Below are 12,719 nucleotides of genomic sequence, written 5' to 3'. Positions count from 1 at the left end.
TATAATTAATGCCAATCAATATGGGTTTATGGAAAATAGATTCTGTCAAATTAAGCTGTTCCTTTTTTTTTTAAATGAGATTAGAAGTTTGGTTGATGAAAGTAATAGTTTCGATGTAACAGACTTCTCTAAGGCATTTGACTTGGTACTACACAATAATTTGATTAAACAAACTAGAATGACACAAAGTTAACTTGGCACACATTAAATGGATTAAAAACTGTCTCGCTGATAGGTCTCAAAATGTATTTGTAAATGGGTTCTAAAGGAATTATTTTGGTGAAGTTCTGTGGCCTGTGTTATACAGGAGGTCAGACTAGATCAGTGGTTCCCAAACTGGGGTTCGTAAAATGTTACAGGGGGTTCTTGGGGAAAAATTCCCTAATGGTGGACAGAGCTGTCCCTAGGGACCCCGACAGGACTGGGCCAGCAGCCAGGAGCCCCTGGACTTCCAAGAGCTAAGCAGATCAAAGCAAGCATATCTATCACACTGAGGAGATTTAAACTTCAAGACTCCTTATAAGAAATGGAAAGGGAGGTGGATATTTTTTGCTGTTTTTAAAATTAAATAGACGGCTAGTATCGTTTTAAAAATTATTATGAAGAACAACCTTAAGCTTTGTTGTAACGTGCGTTGTTTGCCTGGACTGTTTGAGACCTGAATGCTTGTGTAGGAGGAACTCTTTGAGTTGGCTTCTTAAATACCTTCGTGCTGTTTCACTTCTGATATTCCTTGATGAAACATAGGAGCCTTGTCTTATAACAGGCTTATTCAAAGTGATACAAGCTACGAAAGTGAGATCTTGGAAGAGTGTTGCCATTTTCATGTAATAAAAATACTGTAATGATAAATAATAATTAGTGTGTAATAAGCATGTCATAAAAACAAATTGTATATTTCCAAGATCACTGCTTTTATCATTTATACTCGGGTAAAGGAGAAAATCCCTGGAAATATTCATTTTTAGGAGGGGGGTTCTCAAGACTTGACATTTTCATAGAATCATAGAATATCAGGATTGGAAGGGACCTCAGGAGGTCATCTAGTCCAACCCCCTGCTCAAAGCAGGACCAATCCCCAATTTTTGCCCCAAATCCCTAGGAGGTTCACAGGTTGTTAAAGTTTGGGACCAATGGACTCAAGATGATCTCAAGGGTCTCTTCTGGCCTTAGAGTCTATGAATCTATGCATTTACTCATGGGCAAAAATGTTTGCAGAGCAGGTGCTGAGTCAGTACAGAACCAATGCCTGTCTTTGAAGCTGCAGGTAATTCTATTAGAAGAGCTGCTATGTTCTGTCCAAGAAGCAGTTGTATTTCACTGGTTTGGGGGGTAATGTGACCTGTATTACAGTGTTCACAATACTGAACTGTATACTCGATATAAACTCAGTATAGAGCACAATTATAAACCCTGTTTCTAGTTGGCCATAACTTCTTAAAAAAAACGGTTCTTTCAGAATAAAACAAACTTTCCATTGATTGTCTGATACCAGATATGGTTTGGGTTTTTTTTAATCTGAAGAAAAATTCCCTTCAACCAATTTTAAGTAACAGGAGAGTGAAATGTGCCATTTTACGTCTACTGTTCCCTGCTCCCCCTCCAGCCACCCCCCGCCGTGTGCACATGCTTTTTTGGGGGTGTGGGGAGGCTCTTTGATAGTTCAATGAGCAAAACAAAAATATTAATTTGTTGATATGATTCATGTGTCTTGAGTCAGACACAGCCAACTCTTCCAAAACAAAACATCAGTGACAGGAGACAAATAATCATATGTGAGGGGAAAAAATTAGATATTTGCAATGTTTCCTGTAGTATGTAACTTTCTTCATATCTTAGCCTTCCATTTTTCCTCTTTGTTCTCCCAATGTAAACTGATGAACTCTTGCTAAGAAACCCATCTTGCAGAAAACGCCTCCTCTTTTATAGGGCACACTTGGAGAAGCTTATATTTTTCCCCAAACATTTTCCTGCTGTCTGATGTAGTTTACAGTCCACTTAACAGGTAACATTCTGAAAAACAGTCACGAGAACGCATACCTCATTGTGAGGAGGATTTCTTCAGAGTCGAGCGCAATTTCTTGACAAATACAGCATACCTATGCCTGAATCTAAAATATGCTGCCACCACCACATTTCACCTGATTACATGGTTTAGCAATGACTATATAGTCCAGCACACTGGACTGGCTCTTGACAGAATAATGTTTGTGAGCCAGAGCAAACCACCAAATACCAGTGGAATGTTGCAATAAAGTCAGTCAGTATTTATAAAGTCTTTTAAACTAAAACTCCCAGGTATGGCTACAACTGACAGCTGAAGGTCCATTTAGGAATATCATCTCAATGTAGACTAGGCACAGTAGAACACTGAATCTCAAGTTACAGAAGCCAGAGCTTGTAAAACAATATTTGAACCCACACTGGATTATTGAACTTCAGCAATGAAGGGCTGAAACCTGCCCTCTGACTGTGTGCAAACACAAGAGCCCTCTTTGAATAAGATGCCATGCAGTAGCAGAGAGCAGCAATAAATAGTGAACTTTTCCTTCTTTAATACACCACATTAACATAAGAAACAAATATAAAGCCTTGGATACAAGTTCCTTTTACTCTTTTTGTCTTCTCAGGGAAGAACCATTTGCCTTTTCAGTTGATCAGAATGTTTCTCCTTGTTTAGGATGTTTTTTTTAAAATAAAGCTTGAGACACCTATTCCAATGCTCAGATCATAACACTGATAACCAAAGATTAATGTAACATTTCTTTCAGACCTCAAGATCATTTACATAATCATAAATTATGGCATCAATTCTGCAAATTGTACATGCTTATTTTATGTACTGTGAATAGTCCTAGTAAAGTAAGTTAAGCAGAATAGTGGCCTACATACATAGAAACAAAAAATTAAGGTTGCAATTTTAAAACGTGACTCAGAATATTATGTTCCCAGAGTAATACAATTAATTCTCTCATCTGTGACATGTATTTTGTATATTAAACTATTACTATATATCCAAATATACCTATATAGTGTACACATGAGGTTACTTACCCTATCCTTTTTCTTCCTTGTGTGTAGAAATTCATGACATAAATTAAATACATTTAATGCATTTAAAACTTATTCTTTACAGAATAATAAGATTTTGCTTGTGCATATTAATGTGAGTATTTTATGCTCCTGACAGCTTTGGAACATTCACCTCAATGGAAGGATTAGGATAAGGGAGAGGTGAGTTCACAGCTCTGCTGTTGCTAATGTTAGATGGAATGTATTTTTGCAAGAAAAAAACGTTAGTCTGATGCCACCCGGAGAAAGGCTGTAATTTTGGCTTTCACAGAAGTCTGGTGTTGTCCTACATTAAGAGCAATGCAGTCACACAGCTCCAAAGGAAACTCCAGGAAACACTGCCTCTGCAGGAGACATAATGCCTCTCAGACCTTCCCAAAGCACATGGGGATGACAGCATGCACAATCCCCTTTGGCTGGCCACCTCTGATAGATGGAGCTAGGGGGAAGGGATGTACCATTAGCGATGAAAAGGATTGTAAGTTGTGTGTCAGATGGAAGCTTCAGCACAGCCCAGCACTGCCTTTTTGGCCAAGAATAGTTCAGAATTTGACTAAGACACTGTAGCTAATTATACTTATCAAGCCAATTTTTAATTGACTCAAACCCTTATGAATGTTTGCTGAAAAAAGTTGGTTTTAACACCACAATATCAAAAATGTTAACAGGTGAATTGACCCTAGATTTTGAGGTGCCCCATGTGAAGTAACATGCCACATCCAGCTTCCCCTACCTCCTCGATACCGCCCCCACCCCAAAAAACCCTCTCCATCTGCCTTCTCCCTAGCCTTTTTGTCCCAGATAACCTATTTCTGAGGCTCTTCAGCTTCTAGTGACCCATAAAATGGAATAGTTGCAAGTTTGAGCACAAGAAAAAGTTTCTAAAGACTAGGCCCAGTTGGATAATTCAACTGCTCCTTTGGTCTAATGGCGCCAGAGTCAGATAGGGCCACAAACAAAGAATCAGATGTGGTGCTTTGGCTTGCAGTTTGGACATTTGTATGTGCTGTGGTACCTCTAGAAGGAGGGGGCATATGGGATTGCACAGATCACATAAACCATAAGGCTGTTACTGATCAGTAGTCCCTCTTGAATTAAAAACATACCAATTCAAATTTTAATCAGTGAATACTGTTCTTAATTTCACCTAATTGTTCAAATAGATGTATTCCTAGTGTATTTGTAATACAGATATATATTTTTAAAGCCTATTATTTCCGAATTAGGCCTTTATTATCTTTGTAAGCTGGGACTGAAGTTAGTTGATCTTTTAATATCACATAAATAAGGAACAAAATGGATATACTGCTTCACAGCAAGGAACGTGGTGCATAAAGCTTTCACTGACACTTTCTCTCTGTTCTATTTGTTCTGCTCAAGTGACATTTATATTTCAGGCTACTAAGTCGCTGCTTAACCTTAGCTATGTCTCCAGTTACACAAGAAATGAGATCAGAGGCCTTGTGTGACTGCACTCTGTCATCACCCTCCAACGACGAAAGAAACCAGGAGGAAACAACAACCCAGAATGGCACAGATAGAGAGACCAGATGCTCCGTTTCTGACTGAGGTAGGAGGAAAAGCATTTCGGAACTTCCTTTACTCTATGTGGCATAAGGTTAGTTACCCCAGAATGATACAGACAGCAAGATAGGGAAATAAAAGCAAACAAAACCTATGTTATTTATTTATTTATTTTTTGCTGGTGGTGGAAGCAAATGTTTTGTTTGGTTGGTTTTTTTTAATGGTAACTTGTTTTAATGCTCTTTTTTTTTTTTGAAGTGGCTTTCCAGAGAGTGGTGCAAAATGCTTTGACTGACAAACCTTGATCTGAACTAACTGCTAGAGAGAGTGCAGCAGGGGTTTTATGGATATGAAACGTTCCAATAGAAGAAAAGGAGTACTTGTGGCACCTTAGAGACTAACCAATTTATTTGAGCATAAGCTTTCGTGAGCTACAGCTCACTTCATCGGATGCTGTAGCTCACAAAACCTTATGCTCAAATAAATTGGTTAGTCTCTAAGGTGCCACAAGTACTCCTTTTCTTTTTGCGAATACAGACTAACACGGCTGTTACTCTGATTCCAATAGAAGGGATTTTTTAAGTTGAAACCTTCAGCACATTTCCTAAGAGTCTGGCTCTTTTTATTATTTTAAAGAGGTGCACAGTGATCAATAGCAACCAAAGGAATCAACTAAGTTTTGAAAAGATTCTAATTGCTGGAGGTTTAAGTGTCTCATTGTAAGCTGAATAGGATGGCATGAAAGCAATGTGACTTGGTACAATTCAACAAATGCTCTGTACAGACCAATTGAAACTGCATCATCCAAGGAAACTATCTATGTGCCTATGATTCTTTTCCACCCCCCTCCACACACTCTCTCTCGCTCACTCTTTTTCTCTCTCTCACGCTTACAATAGAAACAAAAAACTTTGCCCAGGCCATTTCTGAAGGAGAATTGTCTCGCTGGAGTTAATGACCCTGAGTTATGCCTCAAGCCATCAACTCCTTCCAACAGGTTGTTAATCTTCAGGAAATACCCTGAGCTTAGTCATTATTGTTTAATTGAAATGAAGAGTAAGAGATAGAAGAACTGTCATCTAGGTTTCTGAAAATAATGTTAAATCCGGGTTCTAATTCTACAAGCATTCAGAGGAGCAGTATTCAGACAAAGAGCATTGTCATTGCAGTAACTTATAAAGCAAGACACCTTTTCCTGACGAGGTGTAAACCCCAATTAAGCAAAAGCATGCATTTAAGTCTATTCATGGAAGACAAGCAGAAGGTTAAGTGTTTTGCTGAATAGGGATGCAGAGTTGAATTGGGGGAGGGCGGTATGTCTACACTACAGCTGCTACTGTGGCATTGTTATACACTGTAGGGCTGTAGTGTAGACACACACTAAAGCAACAGAAGGGTTTTTCCATCACTGAAGTAACACTCTCTCTGGGCGATGGTAGCTCGGTCAAAGGAAGCATGGTTCTATTGATCTAGTCTTGTCAACAGGAACTGGTCATTTAGGTGGCTATAGTTTTGGCGCTCAGGGACTCTGAATTTTTCACACCCCTGAGCACCGAAACTATTTCAATTGTTTTAAGTTTAGGCCAGGCCTTAAATCTGATCTCTCACCAGAGTAAATTGGAAGTAATACCCTTTAAGTCAACAGTCACAGCAATGTAAGAAAAAGGACTTTTACTCTATCAGTATGATTTCTGCACATTATAGCTGCCAAAGGAGAATCAAGATAATTGCATTTAAAAAAACAAAACCCACAAAAACATTGTAAGATAGTAGTAATCAAGCAAAATTGAGGTTCCGAGCATGGACTCTTGTATAAGGCATTTGACTGAGTCAATATTCTATTCCTGGCTCTGCCAGTGACCTGTGTGTGACCTTGGGCAAGTCACTTCACTTTTGTGTCCCTCTTTCCCATCTCACCTTTCATCTTCTCTATTTAGACTGCAAGCTCTTCAGGACAGGAACCTTTTCACTATCTGTTTATACAGTGCCTAGCACACTGGGGCCCTGATCTTGGTTGGTGTCTCCAGGTGTAACTAATACAAATAATTGTTGATAGTAATAATAATTAGTAACTTGGAGGAAATGCTCCTATTATTAACTAGAGGGAGGGACTTGATTGTTGAAAATACAGTTGAGGGCTATTCATTTAAATTGGCCACTAATCCCCAGGAAATGCCCTTTCTTGGGGTTGTTGCTGTTGTTCACTGGAGAGGAAAATAACTGTTCTATATGGACTTCTATTTAATAGATTATGCAGTTTCTGTTGGCTTAGAATTAATACCCCATAAATGCTACCAAAAAAAGTATTAAAAAAGAAGTTTGTCTTCTTTCTCATTAAACATACTTGCTCTGAAAAATATGATTTAATTTTATAAATGTTTTGTTGCATCGTGCTCAGAATGTAAGCTCTTTGGAGCAGGGACCATACCTTGGTATGTTTCTGCACTATGCCTAGCACAAAGGGCCCCCAGGAACCACTAGGCAATAAATAATGATGATAACATTCCTCTCTTTCGATATGTTGAATAGTGGAAGAAGCGTCCATGCAGTTGGCCAAACAATGTTTTACTGGAGGGAGTTTGTTTTAATTTGTGTTCCTCCTCAAACAGGGCATTTCACAAAAAGGGGACCATTAATAAAAATGGGTCTTATTATTCTTTTATGAAGGCAAAGACTGTAAGCCCTTAAATCCACAGACTCAGTTCCAGTTTAACAGCTGTTTAAACAAAACTGGGAAGAAGTACTGCAACAGATAGTGCTGCTGCAGGATTATAGGCCTTCACTGGTGTGTTGTCAAGGTTAACCCTTTGGTGGCCACTTCTATTAGCATCACATCTTCACATATTCTTTAACATATTATACCTGCCAGATTAAGAGTCTGTCATGTATCAGCTTGCAAATCAATGGAATCCAAAATTCTTTCACCAAATAAACGCTTATTAGTAGATCTTCTGGGCTTGAAAGCCCATTTATCTTTACCTAATATGACATGTACAGGGCAAGAGCTAACTTTTCCAGCCAGGTCATTTATGCTGTGATAAAACACGGACATTTCTTTGTTTGCATCTGTGGATGACATGTTCATTTTCACAACAGACAGACTGAATGTTGTTAGGAACTACTTCATAAGAGGAAAAGAATAAGTAGGTTGGAATTAAATGTGAGGTCAGAGAAGATCCCTGATACTGAAGGAGAAGAGTTTTTCAGTTATAGATAACTCTGTGTTTTTTGTGTCCCCTCACCTAGAGTTGAGTTGTAAATATCATAGGATAATAGAATCTGAGATTGGAAAGATCTGTCTGATGATTGAGCCCAAATCCCAGCAAGTGCATGATGGAGGTGGTATTAGTAATTAAACTTTTGCTATACTTGATCTTACCCAACGGATAAGCAAAGAATTTTCTGTGAAAGCTACACCAATCAAACTGTTAGGTGCACTGTACCATTCCCAGGTACAATGAGTCACATATGTAATGTTACTGCTGCATGATAGCTTCTAGAAATGTGAATTAAATACACCTCTACCCTGATATAATGCGGTCCGCGGGAACCAAAAAATCTTACCGCATTATATCGAACTTGCTTTGGCCCCCCTGCTCCTTGTCCCCTGACTGCCCCCTCCAGAGACCCCCCCCCCATCCCTAATCACCCCCAGGACCTCACCCCCTACCCAACCGCCCTGCTCCCTGTCCCCTGACTGCCCCGACCCCTAGCCACACTCCCGTCCCCTGACAGGCACTCACCGGCAGCGGCAGGAAGCGGAGTGATGCAGCCCCAGCCCACTCCACTGAGTCAGCTCCCAGCTGTGGCGCTCCGCTTCCCGCCACCGGTGAGTGTGGGGAGGTTGAGGAAAGGATGCCCCTGCACTCACCAGCAGCGGGAAGCGGAGCACCACGGCTGGGAGCTGGCGGAGTGGAGCAGGCTGGAGCTGGGCTGCTCTGCTTCTGCTAGTGAATGCAGGGGGATCCCTTCCCCCAAACCCCCTCCCCCGAGCAACACAGCTGGGGCCGGGGTGAGGGAAGGGGAGCGGGGTGCTCCTGGCCCCCCGCTAATTACCTGGGCCACTCTGGGCCTGCGGGGCCCCCAAAAGTGCCCCCTACAGCTCCTGCATCCCAGACCCTGGGGTGGGGGGAGGCCTGCTTAACCACATTGTATGCGAATCCGTGTTATATCAGGTCACGTTATATCGGGGTAGAGGTGTATTAATTTCAACAAAACCAAATAACTGATGTTTTCCCTGAAAGAAATCTTACAATCTGCCTTGAGTGAGGGGAAGTGTGTCATTACACTCTGTCCTGGAGCAGAGCAGGGATACAATTTGTCACTCTTTGACTCAGAGTCCAATTTGCTCCTCCTCTCCTCTTGCTCCAGGCAGGAAGTAAACTACGCAAGCCCTCTTCCTGGCGTAGCTTATTTCCCCATCTGTACTGGCCAGCCCATGGAGCGGGGGAACAGATCAAAGCATCTGTCCACTTCTCATCCCGTTGTGTGGACTGGGGAGTCAGGGCTTGGGAGCAGTTACTTTCTCCCCCTGCACTGCTCCTTGTAATATGGGTGGCAAAGTAAAAGGGCCTCCTTAAACCGCATGTAGCCAGGTTGATTGCTTACAAGGATATTTATCAAAGAAGGAGAGAATATGTACCTCCCCAGTCCTAAATAAATTACTGGCCTTTAAAACTTAGGATTTGACTGTGATTTCTCCTCTTGGTAAAATGCTTAGCTTAATATAGCATTTCTCATGTTGAAACATTTGCTAATTAATCCAAATTAAAATGCAATAACAAACATGAATGCAGCTGGGAAGAAAACAGCTGATAAATATGACCAGTTTGCCATTGGAAGGCAGAATTTTCCCATGTTCTTTAACCATTAAGGGCAGATTGAGAACTCCTTATTCCTTTTGGTGGGCTCCTACTGAAGAATGCATGAATGTGAAGCAACAATGACTTTATTGCCTCTGCAAGCGGTGATCGAAGGGGGGAGGGGAGGGCAATGGGCTTACAGGGAAGTTGAGTGAACCAAGGGGGCGGGTTTTCATCAAGGAGAAACAAACAGAACTGTCACACCGTAGCCTGGTCAGCCATGAAACTGGTTTTCAAAGCTTCTCTGATGCGCAAAAGGCCCTGCTGTGCTCTTCTAACCGCCCTGGTGTCTGGCTGCGTGTAACCAGCAGCCAGGCGATTTGCATCAACCTCCCACCCCGCCATAAATGTCTCCCCCTTACTCTCACAGATATTGTGGAGCGCACAGCAAGCAGTAAGAACAGTGGGAATATTGGTTTCGCTGAGGTCTAAGCGAGTCAGTAAACTGCACCTGTGCGCTTTTACATGTCCAAATGCACATTCTACCACCATTCTGCACTTGCTCAGCCTGTAGTTGAACAGCTCCTGACTACTGTCCAGGCTGCCTGTGTATGGCTTCATGAGCCATGGCATTAAGGGGTAGGCTGGGTCCCCAAGGATAACTACAGGCATTTCAACATCCCCAACGGTTATTTTCTGGTCTGGAAAGTAAGTCCCTTGCTGCAGCAGTTCATACAGACCAGAGTTCCTAAAGATGCGAGCGTCATGTACTTTTCCCGGCCATCCCACGCTGATGATGGTGAAATGTCCTTTGTGATCCACCAGTGCTTGCAGCACCATTGAAAAGTACCCCTTGCGGTTTACGTACTGGCTGCCAAGATGATCCAGTCCCAAGATAGGGATATGCATTCCATCTGTCACCCCGCCACAGTTAGGAAATCCCATTGTAGCAAAGTCATCCACTATGACCTGCACATTTCCCAGAGTCACTACCTTTGATAGCAGCAGCTCAGTGATTGCATTGGCTACTTGGATCACAGCAGCCCCCACAGTAGATTTGCCCACTCCAAATTGATTCCCGACTGACCGGTAGCTGTCTGGCGTTGCAAGCTTCCACAGGGCTATTGCCATTCACTTGTGAACTGTAAGGGCGGCTCCCATCTTGGTATTCTTGCGCTTCAGGGCAGGGGAAAACAAGTCACAAAGTTCCATGAAAGTGCCCTTACGCATGCGAAAGTTTCTCAGCCACTGGGAATCATCCCAGACCTGCAACGCTATGCAATCCCACCAGTCTGTACTTGTTTCCCAGGGCCAGAATCGGTGTCTCACGACATGAGCCTGTCCCATTGCCACCAGGATGTCCAAATTACCAGAGCCTGTGCTTTGAGAGAAGACTGTGTCCAAGTCCTCATCACTCTCGTCACCGCGCTGCCGTCGCCTCCTCGCCTGCTTTTGCAGGTTCTGGTTCTGCACATACTGCAAGATAATGCACAAGATGTTTACAATGCTCATAACTGCCGCGGTGATCTGAGAGGGCTCCATGCTTGACGTGGTGTGGCGTCTGCAGGAGACCAGAGTTGCAGGGGAAGTGGTGATTGGATGACCAGTTTTGCAGACCTACTGCACCGTCTGCTCCCAGGACACAACAGCTGAGTGGGCTGCACGCTTGCCGTGGTATAGCGAGACAAGAGCAGCCGAGCAGAGTTGCGGCGGATGACGACAATCATATAGAGGACCTGCAAGACCACCAGCAGAGTGGCAGCAGAAGCGGTCGTTCGATGACGACGGTTTGCAGACCTACTGCACCGTCTGCTGAAAGCAATATGGCGCCCACACGGAAAAAAGACGCAAAATTATTGTCTGCCATTGCTTTCACGGAGGGAGGGATGACTGACGACATGTACCCAAAACCACCCACAACAATGTTTTTGCCCCATCAGGCATTGGGAGCTCAACCCAGAATTCCAATGGAGACTGCGGGAACTGTGGGATAGCTACCCACAGTACAATGCTCCGAAAGTCGACGCTAGCCTCGGTACTGTGGACGCACTCCGCCAGCTTAATGCGCTTAGTGGGGACACACACAATCGACTGTATAAAATCACTTTCTAAAAAATCGACGTCTATAAATTTGACCTAATTTCGTAGTGTAGACATATCCATTGAGTCTATGCTCATGAGTCGGTGCTTACTATACTAAAGGCTCTACAATCCACACTAAGAAGGAAAGATCTACTGGAGAACTGAAAATGAACTTGTTTCCTAATAGACTGACTTTCATAGTTCATGCTCCTCTCTTTTGTGAGCATAAAAGCCAAGGCCAGCATTAAATTTTGTTCCTAATAACAAGTTTCTTCTAGTTGATTCTGCAGTTTCCTAAATTAGAGCCCCAGCTGGGTCTGGTCAGAATATGGGCAACAGTCATATCCACAAGGATGTGGTTCGTCTAGCCAGGGTTCATCTCTCCATCAATGGAGCATAAATATTTGGATGTTTTGCTTCAAAAGATCTCTTCAGAGAGATAAAAACAACCTTTACAGGCATTTACTCCAAAAGAATTTAGAGCCCACATAGTTAGTGTGCTCTAAATGGCTGTGGTGTTAGCCTTTTTCTAAAAGCAGATCCTTGCTAGATAAAGCAGCTGGTTTAACTACTCTTTCTCCACCCAGTATCCCTCATGACATGACTTTGAGAAGAGCCAGACAAAAAGAACAACAAAAAAATGTACGTTTTCTGAAATCCAAATAAAATGGATCACAAATCAGTCCTTGGGTCTTTATTGTATTTCAGACTTGTAATAGGTGTATCCACAGCTGTTCTAGATTTTGGCAATACGTTTGTAGACATACTGAGCGTATAGTCTGAGAATCACAAAAATCATATTCTCATTCTCATCTCACACTGGTTTAACTCCACTGACCTCAAAAAATAAAAATGTTTAATACGTTCACATAGAGAGAGAGACACACACAGTAGCAAAGAGCTTTTCTCAAATTCAGAATTTTTAAATGTTGAGTGTTAAAACTAAATCTGCCTATATCCCTTTGGAAGATGGAAACCCTGCCTACACATGAGGCTGATTTTTTTGGTCTGATTGTCATTTTATATTTGTTTTAGTCGAGTGGGGCACAACTGACTAAAGTTAGAAGGGCCCTTTCTAATTAAGATGCATTGAATAACCTATAGGGAGAAACAACACAGCTCCAATTGTGTGGGATAGGTGGAGCTGAACATCTAGTGTATGAGTAAAATTTTCGTAGTACTGAAGTCTATTTGCAAAAGTGAACTTAGGCATTCAAGGCCAGATTTTGGAATTTGCAG

This window comes from Caretta caretta, chromosome 4 (genome assembly GCF_965140235.1).
Source record: "Caretta caretta isolate rCarCar2 chromosome 4, rCarCar1.hap1, whole genome shotgun sequence".
Classification (NCBI taxonomy): Eukaryota; Metazoa; Chordata; order Testudines; family Cheloniidae; genus Caretta; species Caretta caretta.
This window is presented reverse-complemented; position numbering follows the sequence as displayed.